This window comes from Mirounga angustirostris, unplaced genomic scaffold (genome assembly GCF_029215605.1).
Source record: "Mirounga angustirostris isolate CCGP_5_RB_7025 unplaced genomic scaffold, mMirAng1.0.hap1 SCAF_5, whole genome shotgun sequence".
Lineage (NCBI taxonomy): Eukaryota > Metazoa > Chordata > Mammalia > Carnivora > Phocidae > Mirounga > Mirounga angustirostris.
Genome location: NW_026991713.1, coordinates 95,271,208 through 95,287,129, shown reverse-complemented (window position 1 = coordinate 95,287,129; position 15,922 = coordinate 95,271,208). Strand labels below are relative to the sequence as shown.

At 43.7% G+C, this 15,922-nt stretch overlaps 1 pseudogene; it reads right to left on the bottom strand.

Moving 5' to 3' along the window:
• Window positions 1–559: 559 nt before the first annotated feature.
• LOC123840134 (large ribosomal subunit protein uL11-like) lies at window positions 560–14,464 on the bottom strand (annotated as a pseudogene).
• Between the last annotated feature and the right edge of the window lie 1,458 nt (window positions 14,465–15,922).

Sequence of the window (15,922 nt, the reverse complement as noted above, 5' to 3'; positions counted from 1 at the left end):
CTGGAACCTACAACCCCAAGGTCGAGTTGCACGTCCCTCCAACTGAGCCAGCTAGGTGCCCCCATAATACATTTATATCACCATCCTACTTAAGATCCTTCAGTAGCTGGGTGCCTGGGTAGCTCAGATGGTTGAGCATCTGCCTTTGGCTCAGGTCATGATCCCAGCATCCTGGGATAGAGTCCCACATCGGGCTCCCTGCTCCTTGGGAGCCTGCTTCTCCCTCTGCCTCTCTCTCTCTGTCTCTCATGAATAAATAAATAAAATCTTTAAAAAAAAAAAAAAAAAAGATCCTTCAGTAGCTTCCAGTCAACTACAGAAAATAAAACTTAAGCCCCCTACCGATCACACAAACACCCCACCCCAGGACAAGGTCCCTGTTATCTTTTTAGTTTATCATTTCTTAGCTCCCATATAGACAAGAAAACACCCACACCCACTTCATCACTTGTTAACACCTTCATGCCTTCATTTATGGACTTTACATTTATGGACTTCTTTTATTCCCTCCCCTACGTTTCCCTATCCCTACTAAAGCTATTTGAATGGCTACTTTTTTTTTTTTTTTTGGTTGTCAAATGATCTTTTATTGAAACATTTTCCTTTGTAGTTAACTAGTGGGGCATTCCACCGCACCACCGTTGATGTCATCTATGATGTCATGAGGGTGGCGGCCATCAATATTGCAGCCCACAGACTGGGCAGGCCCCAGGATTTCTTTAATGGTTCCAGAGAGTTCTCTGGCTAAAGATCGGTGTCGCATCTGTCGGGCAATATTGACAATCTCATCAAAAGTGATATTTCCATTATGCTTAATGTTTTCTGCTTCTTTCTGTCTCTTGTGGTTCCTTGAGGGCTTTGATCATCAGGGCAGAGGCAGAAGGTACCACTTCTATCTGGGCCTGTCTGTTCTGAATGGTCAGTTTCACTGTAATCCTTAGACCCTTTCCAATCACCAGTTGCCATGGCGACGTCATCACCAACCTTTTTTGGAGACAGACCCAGGGGGCCGATCTTCGGGGCCAGGGCAGTCATGGCACCGACTTCGCCACCGGTGCACCTCAGGTACACGACTTTGATCTCGTTAGGGTCGAACTTAGGTGGCGTGGCGGAGGCGGCTGATGTCGGATGAACCTGGATTCGGGATGACCGAAGAAAGTTGCACCTTTTCCTCCCCGAGCTGAAAGCCAAAAGCGGCTACTTTTTATTTCTATTTAGCCCAGGCATGAGCTCCATAAAGCCTTCCTTACGGGCAAACAATCTTCACACTGGTACTCTTATGTTAGGAATGACAATGAAACCCTGAACGTCCTGAAAGAGCTTGGTGACTGCACCATATTCTCCACAATTCTGGGGATATTAGATCCCTTTTTCCATCTTTGCTTTCTTTTAATCCATTCTCCAATAACCAGAGTAGTCAAAAAGATCATGTCACTCCCCTGCTTAAAGCCTCCCGATTACATCTTGTCACACTTAAAATAGCATCCAGACTCCTTTACTGTGGCCTGTAAATTCGGTGACCATACATCCCAGCTGACATCCTATTACCCTGGTGTAACTTAGAGTACACTGCTTTCATTCATTATCAAAACCCCTCTAAAAATATCTTCTGGTTACTTTACCTAAAAGGTTTGCATCTTCAACTTCATCTTTCATTACTCTTTGCTCACAGAAGTCTAGCCCCAATGGGCCTTCTGTTTCTCAAATATATCAAGTTCATTATCAATAGGTTCTTTGCACTTGTCCCCTTGTGTTTAGAATATTCTGCCTCAAAATTTTGTATGGCTCAGTCTATCTTGTGAGTTAGGTCTTAAGTTAACAACCTCTGTAGAATATAAGCTCAAAAGCAAGTACCTTGGGGGCGCCTGGGTGGCTCAGTTGGTTAAGCGACTGCCTTCGGCTCAGGTCATGATCCTGGAGTCCCAGGATTGAGTCCCGCATCGGGCTCCCTGCACGGCGGGAAATCTGCTTCTCCCTCTGACCCTCCCCCTCTCATGCTCTCTCTCTCTCTCTCTCATTCTTGCTCTCAAATAAATAAATCTTAAAAAAAAAAAAAAAAGCAAGTACCTTGTCTGTCTCACTCCTGCCTCGAACACTGCTGGACATACAATTGATGTCTGTCCTGGTTCCTATCAGAAGACAGAAACTACACAATGGTTTAAACAGAGAAAGTGAAACATAAAGAATGTCAAGCTGGGGTGCTGGCTGGCTCAGTCAGAAGAGCTTGTGACTCTTGATCTTGGGGTTGTGAGTTTGAGCCCCACATTGGATGTAGAGATTACTTTAAAAAAAAAAAAAAAGATCAAGCTATAATAAGAGTAAGTAAAAAATAATAGGAGGGGCACCTGGCTGACCCAGTCAGTGGAACAAGCGATTCTTGATCTTGGGGTTATGGTTTCGAGCCCTACATTGGGCATGGAGCCTACTTTAAAAAAATTGTGTTTAATTTTTAAAAAAAGGAAAATAAATAATAGATAGGAGAACTCAATATGGTATCCTAGAGCTGAGGGAGATTATCCAAGGAGAGACACACTTGGAAGAGAGGCCATCTCCCCAAAGATGAGGCTCAGTTCTTTTTCTTCTCTTTTTTTTTTTTTTAAGATTTTATTTATTTGAGGGCGCCTGGGTGGCTCAGTTGGTTAAGTGACTGCCTTCGGCTCAGGTCATGATCCCGGAGTCCCGGGATCGAGTCCCACATCGGGCTCCCTGCTCGGCAGGGAGTCTGCTTCTCCCTCTAACCCTACCCCCTCTTGTGCTCTCTCTCTCACTCTCTCTCTCTCAAATAAATAAATAAAATCTTAAAAAAAAAGATTTTATTTATTTGAGAGGGAGAGAGAGTGAGAGAGAGTGCAAGCAGCAGAAGGAGAGGGAGAGGCAGGCTCCTCCTGAGCAGGGGGCCCAATGCAGGGCTTAATCCCAGGACCCCAAGATCATGACCCCAGCCGAAGGCAGACGCTTTACCGACTGAGCCACCCAGGTGCCCCTGAGGTTCAGATCTTATTGGAAAAGGCATAGTTGCAGTCTACCGGACAGCAGAGAAATTTGCTGGATTGCACAAGCCAGAGCTGGTGTGGCCTGAGGAGCAGGAGACAAGTGCAGGTGAGCCACAGCTGGTGGCCAGCTATGTGAGTGTACAGAGGCAGTCGGGGCACCAATATTGGGGGGAGAGGGGCACAGTACTTGGGGCCTTGTGGGAGGTGATTGCCAAACATGGGCTGGGGCTGTGAGGTGACTGATGGAGCATGCATTCTGGGTGCATGACCGGGGCAGGGTGCCACCAGATGCTTTGTCATCTATGGTGTGGCCGTTGGAAACAGCAGGACACGCCCCCTTCTTCCTACAGTATCCTGACAGCACCATCTACTGAGAAAACTTCACTGTGCTTAACACTCTTCAGAAGAAATGATTTAGGGGTGCCTGGGTGGCTCAGATGGTTGGGCGTCTGCCTTCGGCTCGGGTCATGATCCTGGGGTCCTGGGATCGAGCCCCACATCGGGCTCCTGGCTCAGCGGGAAGCCTGCTTCTCCCTCTCCCACTGCTCATGCTCTCTCTCTCTCTCTGTGTCGCAAATGAATAAATAAAATCTTAAAAAAAAAAAAAAGAAGAAGAAGAAGAAATGATTTAAAGGAATTCCATCCATTACCAAAAGGTACTGAAGGATGAATTTGGAGCCGAGAGGCAAAAAATCAGTAACTGGCACAATAAATGTTAGGTAGGTGGCTGGCTGGCTGAAGTGGTCCCGGGCTGGGAGAATTTACTCTTTCCACACCTCCCAAAGCCTACCTGTGCTTTCGATAAAATTCAAGTTGAAACGTACCACTTTTTTTTTTTTTTTTTTGGAGCGTAAAGTGTTTGTTGCCGAACCTTCGGCCAAGGTTCCAACTGGATGGCTGCAGCTTAAGTTGGGCTAGTGGCCGCCGCCCAGGGCTGGGAAAGGGAGGAGGAGAGAGGTAGAAGGAGTGCCCCTGGGCCTGGAGCCTGGCGCTGCGAGATGCTGAGGACCAGGCCGCAGGTGGGGACCAGGCCGCAGGTGAGCCCCAGTCCTCCAGCTCTGGCTCTCCGTTCCGGGGCTTCCCTACGCCATCCTATCACCATGGAGAACTCCTTGAGTGTCGACTACCAGAGTGACCCCAACGAATCACCTCGTATCAAGTCTGTGTCCTGGATCCGGGCCCTGGTTGTGGTGGCACAGCTGCGACCACGGTCGCGCCAAGCGCCCACCTTCCTCCTTCGTGTCGCCGCCCCGCTCCCTCCGTGACAGCTGCCCGCAGCGGGCACCGAGCACGCAGGTTTCCGGCCTGAGCCTCTCCAGCCCCAGGCGTGGCCCTACGGACGCCCCGCCCACTTCCTCCGCCCTTCCGCCCCGCCCTCCCCTGCGGCGCAGCTGGAGGCCCGCCTGGCGTCGGGGAAACCGCAGACCCGGCGGGAGGCGGGGCTTCGGCCGCGCGTTCACTGCGCAGGCGTGGACGGCCGCAAACCGGTCATCTGTGTTGCGTTTTGTTCAAGATCCTCAAAATGATTTCTGGTTCTAACCAGGTCATAACCCAGAACTGTAAACCTGGTTCTAGTCCAGGTCATAACCCAGCAAACCTTCCAATGCAGGTATTTCTCACCTGTCTTATTATGAAGTGAATTTAACTACCTTTCCTGGATTACTCTCGGCTTAGTGACTCAATTGATAAACCTGAGTCATGTGAGTTACATGAGATATATTTCAGAAATTAAATCCAAATCTCATTTTTTTTTAATGAGGAAATTGAGACCAATGAATGAATTGGCAAAACTGGAGCTGGCATGGTACCTCTGTCTCTTTATACTCAAGAACTGGAATAAAGTAGCCAATAAGGTGTAAGGGTGCCAGTTTCTACATATATTTACCAAAATATTTTATTAAAAGGTGTTTAATCTTTTTTTTAAAAAGATTTTATGTATTTATTAAGGAGAGGCAGAGAAAGCACAAACAGGGGGAGTGGCAGGCAGAGGGAGAAGCAGGCTTCCCGCCGAGCAGGGAGCCCGATGTGGGGCTCGATCCCAGGACCCCGGGATCCTGACCTGAGCTGAAGGCAGACGCTTAACCGGCTGAGCCACCCAGGCGTCCCAAAGGTGTTTAATTTTTTTTTTTTTTAAGATTTTATTTATTTGCGAGAGAGAGAATGAGAGACAGAGAGCATGAGAGGGAAGAGGGTCAGAGGGAGAAGCAGACTCCCTGCCGAGCAGGGAGCCCGATGCGGGACTCGATCCCAGGACTCCGGGATCATGACCTGAGCCGAAGGCAGTCGCTTAACCAACTGAGCCACCCAGGCGCCCTAATTTTTTTTTTTTTTAAGATTTTATTTATTTATTTGAGAAGAGAGAGCATGGGCGGGGAGAGAGGCAGAGGTAGAGGGAGAAGCAGGCTCCTGCTGGGGGGTGGGCGGCGGCAGGGCCACGGCTGCTCCATCCCCGGACCCTGAGATCATGACCTGGGCTGAAGGCAGACCCCTGACTCACTTAGCCACTCAGGCACCCCAACAAGTATTTAATCTTTATCAATCTGAAGTGAGAAAGGGATCCTATACTTTTTTTTTTTTTTAAGATTTTATTTATTTATTTGACAGAGAGAGAGATAGCTAGAGCAGGAACACAAGCAGGGGGAGTGGGAGAGGGAGAGGCAGGCTTCCTGCCGAGCAGGGAGCCCGATGCGGGACTCGATCCCAGGATCCCAGGATCATGACCTGAGCCGAAGGCAGACGCTTAACGACTGAGCCACCCAGGCGCCCCGGGATCCTATACTTCTAAGTTTACATTGTATTATGACATTGAGCATTTTTTTGCATGTTAGGAGCTCTTTGCATTTCCTTATCTGTGAACCGTTTGTATGTATCAGAGGAAAACTATTTTGAAAAGAACATGTTTTGATGAAGAAACAAGACAAAATAAATAAAAGTAGAGTTTATAAGTAAAATAGTTACCATATGTGGCGCCTGGATAGCTCAGTTGTTAAGGGTCTGCCTTCGGCTTGGGTCCTGGGATCGAGCCCGGTCTGGCTCCCTGCTCCGCGGGGAAGCCTGCTTCTCCCTCTCCCGCTCCCTCTGCTTGTGTTCCCTCTCTTGCTGTGTCTCTCTCTGTCAAATAAATAAATAAAGTTTAAAAAAAAAGAAAAGAAAGAAAAGAGTCAGATGCTTAACCCACTGAGCCGCCCAGGCACCCTGTATTCTATTACTTTAGATACCTCATACAAGTAGAATCATACAGTATTTGTCTTTTTGTGCCTGGCTTATGTCACTTAGCATAATGTCCTCACAGTTCATCCATGATGTAGGATATGATAGAATTCCCTTCCTTTTTAAGGCTGAATAATATTCTCTCGGATATATATACCACATTCTGTTTATCTATTGATCCATTGATGGATATTTGGGTTACTTCCACTTACTGGCTTTTGTGAATAGTGCTGCTAATGAACGTGGGTATGCAAAAATCTCTTCAAGAACCTGTTTTCAATTCTTTTGGATATATATCATAACTGGGGTTGCTGGATCATACACTGTTGTATTTTAAAACTTTGGGGGCACCTCCATACTATTTTCCATAGTGGTTATACTATTTTACAAGCCCACAAACAAAATTAAAAACTTTTGTGCTTCAAAGCACATTATCAAGAAAGGGAAAAAACAACCTACAGAATGGGTTTTGCAAATCATAAATCTGGTAAGAGATTCCTATCTGGACTGTTTAAAGAACTTTTATAATGCAATAAAAGTGATAAAAAATTAAAACTCAAGTGATCCAATTAAAACACAGGCAAAGACTTCAATAAACATTTCACTAAAGAAGGTATACAAATGGCCAATAAGCACATAAAAAGAAATTCAGCATCATTAATCCTTAGGGAAATACAAATAAAATATCTACCTATTGAATTATGTTGGATATCTGCCTAATAATCCATTAAGGATGTTTCAAATTTATTTAACTTTTTTAAAAGATTTATTTATTTTAGAGAGAGAGAATGTGCCTCTGAGGGTGGGATGGGGTAGGGAGAGGTAGAGGGAGATGGAGAGGGAGAAAAGCAGACACCCTACTGAGTGAAGAGCCCAACCTGGGGTTATATCTCATGACCCTGAGATCATGAACTGAGCCAAAGTCACGAGTCTGATTGAGCCACCCAGGTACCCCTCATTTTTGTTTTATTAAACAGTTTTTTAAGCCAGTTTCTTAAAACATAATTTATATATTATAAAGTTCACCCATTGAAAAGGTACAATTCGGGGCGCCAGGGTGGCTCAGTCGTTGAGCGTCTGCCTTCGGCTCAGGTCATGATCCCAGGGTCCTGGGATGGAGCACTGCATCAGGCTCCCTGCTCCGTGGGAGGCCTGCTTCTCCCTCTCCCACTCCCCCTGCTTGTGTTCCTTCTCTCACCGTCTCTTTCTCTGTCAAATAAATAAATAAAATCTTTAAAAAAAAAAAAAGGATACAATTCAGTGATTTTCACAGATTTGTTCAACCACTACTGAAATCACCTTAGAAAGAAACTTGTACCCCTTAGAAGTCAGTCCCCTTTCGTGTCCCCACCCTCTTTGATTTTCCTCCTCTTAGTTCTAGGCAACCATTTATCTACTTTCTTCTTCTCTATAGATTTGCCTATATTTAAAATTTCATATAAATTGAATCATATAATATGTGATCTTTTGAGACTGGCTTCATACAAATTAGAATGTTTTCAAGGTTCATTCATATTATAGCATTTATTTAGTACTCGACTCCTTTTTTATGGCCAAATATTGCCTGGTGTGGACATACCACATTTTGTTTATCCGTTCAGCTGTTTATGGCTATATGGGTTGTTGCCAATTTGGGATTATTGTGAATAATGCTGCTTATGAACATTTGTGAACAAATGTTTTTGTGTGAACGTATGTTTTCATTTTTCTTGGGTAATGTATCTAGGAGAGGACGTGCTGGGTCATATGGTAACTTCTTTTTTTTTTTAAGATTTTATTTATTTATTTGACAGAGAGAGACACAGTGAGAGAGGGAACACAAGCAGGGGGAGTGGGAGAGGGAGAAGCAGGCTTCCCGCAGAGTGGGGAGCCCGATGCAGGGCTCGATCCCAGGACCCTGGGATCATAACCTGAGCCGAAGGCAGATGCTTAATGACTGAGCCACCCAGGCACCCCATTGGACTCCTTTTATAAGAGCATTAATCTCATTCATGAGGGCTCTGCCCTCAAGACTTTATCATCTCCCAAAGACCCGACAACTAATAACTGTCACATTTGGTGTTAGGATTTTAACATGTAAATATAGGGGGACACAAACACTCACAGTATAGCAGTTAAGATGGTTTTAATTTGACTCAGTTTAAGTCATCTATTTTTTGTTGTTCATGCCTACTAGACTGGCAAAACTTTATATATCTGTAAACACCAACTGTGGGTGAGAATGCAAAAATGGGAACTGTCTTAACTGCTAGGAAGAGTATAAAACTGTACCACCACTTTAGATAGCAGTGGCTTTCTAGGAAAGGTGAATGTGCATAGCCCCAGTTCTTCATCCACCCCACCCTGCCCCCAATTCCATGCTGTCTGCCAAGTGGTTTTGTAGTTTTGTTATGGTCTGAGTGTTTGTGTCCCCCCACCCCAAATTCATATGTTGAACTCCTAACCCCCACAGTGATGGCATCAGGAGCTGTGGCCTTTGGGAAAAGATTCAGTCATGAGGGTGGAGCTCTCCTGAATGGGATTAGTGCCCTTACAGAGGCTCCTCACCTCCAAAGCTTTCTTGCTCCTTCCCTTATGTGAGATTACAGCAAAAAGGTGGCAGTCCATGCACCAGGAAGCTGGCTCTCATCAGATACTGACGCTGCTGGTGGCTTGATCTTGGACCTCCCAGCCTCCAGAACGGTGAGAAATAAAGTCCTATTGTTTATAAGTCACCTAGTATGGTATTTTTGTTATAGCAACCCAAACAGACTAAGATAAGTTCCTTATACTAACAGAGAGGGGTCTGCTTCCATTTATTTGTTTGTTTGTTTATATTCTCTACACCCAACTTGGGGCCTGAGCTTGAGATCAAGAGTTGCAGGTACTTCCACTGAGCCAGCCAGGCACCCATTTTTTCTTTCTTTCTTTCTTTTTCTTTCTTTCTTTCTTTCTTTCTTTCTTTCTTTCTTTCTTTCTTTCTTTCTTTCTTTCTTTCTTTCTTTCTCTCTTTCCTTCCTTCCTTCCTTTTATAAAAGATTTTTATTTATTTATTTGACAGAGATAGGCACAGTGAGAGAGGGAACACAAGCAGGGGGAGTGGGAGAGGGAGAAGCAGGCTTCCTGCCAAGCAGGGAGCCCGACGTGGGGCTCAATCCCAGGACCCTGGGATCATGACCTGAGCCGAAGGCAGACGCTTAACGACTGAGCCACCCGGGTGCCCCTATTTATTTATTTTTTATTTTTTTATGCTTCCCTTTAGCTTTAGATTCAGCCATATGATATGACTTGGCCAATAAAATAAGGCAGAAGAAGTACTGTGTCAGTTCTGAGCCCAGGCCTTAAGAGATCATGCCATTACCATTTGCCCTCTGGCATATCTGCCATTGCCAGGAAAGAACTTCCCTGGGTAACGGCTGCAACCTTAGACAGGCCTCCAAAATAAACAGGCAGAGATATCTTAGTCCAAACCTCAGAGAGAAGCCTCAGTCAGCTCGATCTGTAGCTTGAGGCTTAGCCAAACCCAGCCTGGATCTACTGGGCCCTCCTAGCCTATTCACAGATACAGGAGTGATAATAAATAATTGTTATTTTAGGGGCACCTGGGTGGCTCAGTCGTTAAGCGTCTGCCTTTGGCTCGGGTCATGATCCAGGATCCTGGGATCGAGCCCCTCATAAGGCTCCCCGCTCCTCGGGAAGCCTGCTTCTCCCTCTCCCACTCCCCCTGTTTGTGTTCCCTCTCTCGCTGTGTCTCTCTCTGTCAAATAAATAAATCTTTTAATAATAATAATAATAATTGTTATTTTAAGCTACTGAAGTTGGGGGCTGTATGAGCAAAAGGTAACTGGTAAGATACAACTACTTAATGTCCCAATAATTCCATCCTTAGTCATATACCTAAAAGAAATTCTGCCCTAAATTTAGGCAAGGATAGATGTAGAGGTACAGTTAGAAGCTGCTGCAGTTATCCAGGTAAGAGGTGACTACAGCTTGGCACCAGTGGGGCTGGAAGAATGTGCAAACAGCCATGCGGCTTTAATGAGAGATGTACCTCAAGTCTAAAATCTGGAAACCCACAAGAAAAAGAATCAAAAAATATATGCCAGGCAAACTTTAATTAAAAGAGAGTTATTTAGGGGCACCAGGCTGGCTCAGTCCGTGGAGCATGGGACCCTTGATCTTGGGGTTGTGAGTTTAAGCCCCACGTTGGGTACAGAGATACTTAAAAATAAAATCTTAAAAAAAAAAAAAAAAAAAAGAGGGAGTTATTTAACCTATCTTGATAATCAAAATAGACCTTAAGACCAAAATCATAATGAAGATTAGAGGAAGATCACTTCATTAAGACAAAAGACCCAATTCACATGAACATATAAGTTTTAAATATGTATAAACCAAATAAAATGATATCAAAATATATAAAGCAGGGACACCTGGGTGGCTCACTCAGTTAAGCATCTGCTCAGGAGGCTCAGGTCATGATCCCAGGGTCCTGGGATCGAGCCCCACATCGGGCTCCTTGCTCAGGGGGGAGCCTGCTTCTCCCTCACAATCTGCCTGCCGCTCCCCCTGCTTGTACTGTCTCTCTGACAAATAAATAAACTCTTTAAAAAAAAATATATATATATATATATATATATAAAGCAAAACTGATAAAATTAGCAAATCAACCGTAACAGTTGGAGAATTCAACATGTCAATTTTTTTTTTTTTAAGGTTTTGGAACTTTTTTTTTTTTTTAAAGATTTTATTTATTTGACAGAGATAGACACAGCGAGAGAGGGAACACAAGCAGGGGGAGAGGGAGAGGGAGAAGCAGGCTTCCCGCTGAGCAAGGAGCCTGACGTGGGGCTCCATCCCAGGACCCTGGGATCATGACCTGAGCCGAAGACAGACGCTTAACGACTGAGCCACCCAGGCACCCATCAACATGTCAATTTCAATTAACCATAGGTTAAGCAGATAAAAAACCTGCATACTCAAATTCTTTACCATGGACTCTCCTTCTCTGTATATGAAAGAAATTAACATTTTGTTTGTCATATATATATATATTTTTTAAAGATTTTATTTATTTGACAGAGAGAGACACAGCGAGAGAGGGAACACAAGCAGGGGGAGTGGGAGAGGGAGAAGCAGGCTTCCTACCGAGCAGTGAGCCCGATGCTGGGCTCAATCCCAGGACCCTGGGATCATGACCTGAGCTGAAGGCAGACACCTAGCCGACTGAGCCACCCCGGCGCCCCTGTTTGTCATATATTTTTAAATCTATATATTTTTTAAAATTATTAATCAAATTTAAAAATCTTTTCCTTTATAAACTTTGTGTATTAATTCCTTCTTTAAAAAAGACTTTTTCATCCCAGTATTGTAAGTATTAAATATTAAAAATATTTATCAATGTTTCTTCTAGTAATTTTATAGCTTTCATTTATGTTCAAATCTTTGATTTCTATGGGTTTATTTGTGGGTATGCTGTGAAATAAGGATTCATCTTTGTGTTTTTTTCCTCAATACCTAGCCAATATCATTTATTCAACAATCCACCTTTTCTTCTTTGATTTGAAATACCAAATTTACTGTATATTAAATTTTCATATGTACTTGGGGCTATTTTGGGCCATCTTTGTCCCATTGATCTATTTTTTCTGCAGCACCAAATTGCTTACATATTTCAAAAATATCTGCTGGGCTACTCCCTTCTCATTTTCCATTTTTGGAATTTTCCAGATTAATTTTTTCAACTTCCAAAAAGAAACCCATCCTTCTAGTATTTTAATTGGGATAACATTGAATATAAATTCATTTGAGGGGCACTAACATTTTTACAATATTAAGTTTTCCTACCTGTATATTCCTCAGAAGAGTTTTGGGTTTTGTTTTGTTTTTTAAGATTTTATTTATTTGAGAAAGAGAGTGCAAACAAGGGGAGGGGCAGAGGGGGAGAGAGAGAATCTGAAGCAGACTCTACACGGAGCAAGGAGCAGGGAGCCCAACTTGGGGCTTGATCCCAGGACCCTGAGATGATGACCTGAGCCTAAATCGAGTCAGATGCTTAACCAACTGAGCCACCCAGGCTGCCCCCTCAGAAGAGTTTTATAGTTTTATTCATAGAACTTCTCAAATAAAATACTTAGCAGATATTTCATATCATTTTTTATTGGTGCTTATTGCAAATGGCATCTTTAGTATTGAAAAATAGGTTTAATAGAACCTGGAAATTAAAACACTGGAATAAATGCCATCACTGCAAGAGTATCTCAGCAATATTTTATGTAAGGAACTCTTTAAAATACTATTTTAGGGGCCCCTGGGTGGCTCAGTCGTTAAGTGTCTGCCTTCAGCTCAGGTCATGATCCCAGCGTCCTGGGATCGAGCCCCGCATCGGGCTCCCTGCTCGGCGGGAAGCCTGCTTCTCCCTCTCCCACTCCCCCTACTTGTGTTCCCTCTCTCGCTGTGTCTCTCTCTGTCAAATAAATAAAATCTTTAAAAATAAATAAAATAAAATTCTATTTTAAGCTACCCTACAACCCAGCAATTGCACTACTGGGTATTTACCCCAAAGATACAAATGTAGTGATCTGAAGGGGCACCTGCACCCCAATGTTTATAGCAGCAATGTCTACAATAGCCAAACTATGGAAAGAGCCTAAATGTCCATCAACAGATGAATGGATAAAGAAGATGTGATACACACACACACACACACACACACTGGAATATTATGCAGCCATCAAAAAGTGAAATGTTGCCATTTGCAATGACATGGATGGAACTAGAGGGTATTAGCTAGGCAAAATAAGTCAATCAGAGAAAGACAATTATCATATGATCTCACTGATATGAGGAATTTGAGAAACAAGACAGAGGATCATAGGGAAAGAGAGGGAAAAATGAAACAAGACGAAACCAGAGAGGGAGACAAACCATGAGAGACTCTTCATCTCAGGAAACAAACTGATGGTTGCTGGAGTGGAGGTGGGTGGGAGGGTTGGGGTGGCTGGGTGATGGACATTGGGGAGGGTATGAGCGCTGTGAATTGTATAAGACTGATGAATCACAGACCTGTACCCCTGAGACAAATAGTACATTATATGTTAACAAATAAAAATAAATAAATAAATAAAATACTATTTTAGGGGTGCCTGGGTAGCTCAGCTGGTTAAGCTTCTGCCTTCAGCTCAGGTCATGACCTTGGTCCTGGGATCGAGCCCCACATTGGACTCTCTGCTTAGTGGGGAGTCTGCTCCCTCTGCCTCTCCCTCTGTGCTCTCATTCTCTCTCTCAAAAAAAATAAATTAAAAACCTTAAAAAAAAACAAACCTAAAATACTATTTTAGGAGTGCCTGGGTGGCACAGTAACTTAAGCATCAGAATCTTGCTTTATGCCCAGGTCCTGAGATTGGGGTCATGAGATCAAGTCCTGAGATGGACTCCACGCTCAGCACAGAGTCTGCTTGAGATTTTCTTTCCCTCTTACTCTGCCCCTTCCACTCATGCTCCTCTCTATCTCTCTCTCAAAAATCAATCAATCTGGGGCGCCTGGGTGGCTCAGTCGTTAAGCGTCTGCCTTCGGCTCAGGTCATGATCCCAGGGTCCTGGGATCGAGCCCCGCATCGGGCTCCCTGTTCGGCAGGAAGCCTGCTTCTCCTTCTCCCTCTCCCACTCCCCCTGCTTGTGTTCCCTCTCTCGCTGTGTCTCTCTCTGTCAAATAAATCAATAAAATCTTAAAAAAAAAAAAATCAATCAATCATTCAATCTTTATTTAAAAAGTACTATTTTAGGGGCACCTGGGTGGCTCAGTCATTAAGCGTCTGCCTTCGGCTCAGGTTATGATCTCAGTGTCCTGGGATCGAGCCCCGCGTAAAGCTCCCTGCTTGGCAGGAAGCCTGCTTCTCCCTCTCATACACCCCCTGTTTGTGCCCTCTTCTGCTGTGCCTCTGTCTGTCAAATAAATAAAAAATAAAATCTCTAAAAAGTACTATTTTAGTCCACTCGTGTATCCAATCAATATGGGTGGAAGGGTGGATTTGTATGCCTTCTGTTTTACAATGCTAAGTAGGGGAAACATTTCCCAGTCAGATGCAATATCCATTCCTATAAATATATTCAGGTAAAGGAGACACAACCATTTCACATAAAGCCTCTTCAAACGTACCAATTTCTTTCCAAATTTTCACCTTACTCTCATCCCTTGAATTCTTATATCCTCCCAACTGAACCGTAGCCCCCATTAGGACTTCACCAGCATATTTTAGAACCACAGTGCTTGGGGCTGCCATGTCAAGGATCCTAGAAATGTTACTTCTCCACTCAATGACTATTTTACCTACTCATGTGCATATGCCTTTTGGTCCCTAGCTGGGGTCATGCCAAAGAACCTAGGCCCCCTCATCATTTCTTATTTTGATTGATTGTAGGAACATCACCCCAGGTAATTGGAGGTCAAGTTTCTTGAATTCCTCCAAACTAAGACAAATAAAGCAAGTTTGTTTAGGACCCCTCAATTTTGAAGGACCAATAGTGGTCTCATATACTGGTCTTACAGTCCAGATCCTTCCAGTAATATGCCAGTTTTCTGTAGAAAAAGACCACAGAAACAAATTAGAAATAAAACATTGTAATTTATGAGAATTATAGTGTAGAAAGTAAGCAAAATACTTATTAAACAGGACCAAGGTACCAGCACCCCAGCCTTTAAAATTAGAATTATAGGGTCTCCTTTATGTATATTAATATACCAAAGCCCCACTTCAAGATTTGCCTGGGGGTAAGTAGAGAAGGAAGGGCTTCATGACACCTGTATGGAAGATTAGACTTTTGATACTTAGTAGGTAAGGAAAATGTGGACCTTACTGTAAATTAGCAATCTCCAAAAAGGTTACTGAAAAGGTTTACTGATAACATACATGTGAAAGAGGTACTGATCACATATATTTGAAAACACTATTTAGAATAACAAAAAGAGTATAATATTTAATATCTATAAATGTACTATAATGTTTGTCCAAGGGAGTTAAACATTAACCATCTTTTCTGTTAGTTGCTTATTTTTTTTTTTTAAGATTTCATTTATTTGACAGAGAGTGAGAAAGAGAGAGAGAGAGAGAGCAAGGACAAGCAGGGGGAACTGCAGGCAGGGGAGAAGCAGGCTCCCTGCTGAGCAAGGAGCCCAATGCGGGACTCGATCCCAGGACGCTGGGATCGCGACCTGAGCCGAAGGCAGCCACTTAACCGACTGAGCCACCCAGGCGCCCCTGAATGCTTATCTTAGTATGTGACTTAGAGTTCTTTTTTATTATGGAACGGCTGATTGCCTCCTTATAGTCTAGTAAGACAAGGGCTGAGAATTGACATTGTGTTTAGCAATATGGAGATCATTAGTGTCTTGAGAGGAACAATTTTGGTGGAGTGATGGTGTTGAAAATTTGATTGTCGTGTGTTCAAAATAGAATGGGAGGATTTCAGACGAAATATACTTCAAGGAAACAGAGTATTAAAAGAGAATAATAGAGGGGCGCCTGGGTGTCTCAGTCGGTTGAGAGGCTGGTTGCCTTTGGCTAAGGTCACGATATCTGGGTCTTGCCATTCAGCCATGTGTCAGGCTTCCTGCTCAGCAGAGAGTCTGCTTCTCTCTTTCTCTCCCTCTGTCCCTCACCACTGTTCCTGTCTCTCTCTCTCAAATAAACAATAAAATCTTTAAAAATATATAGATAGATATATTTTATTTGATAGAGAGA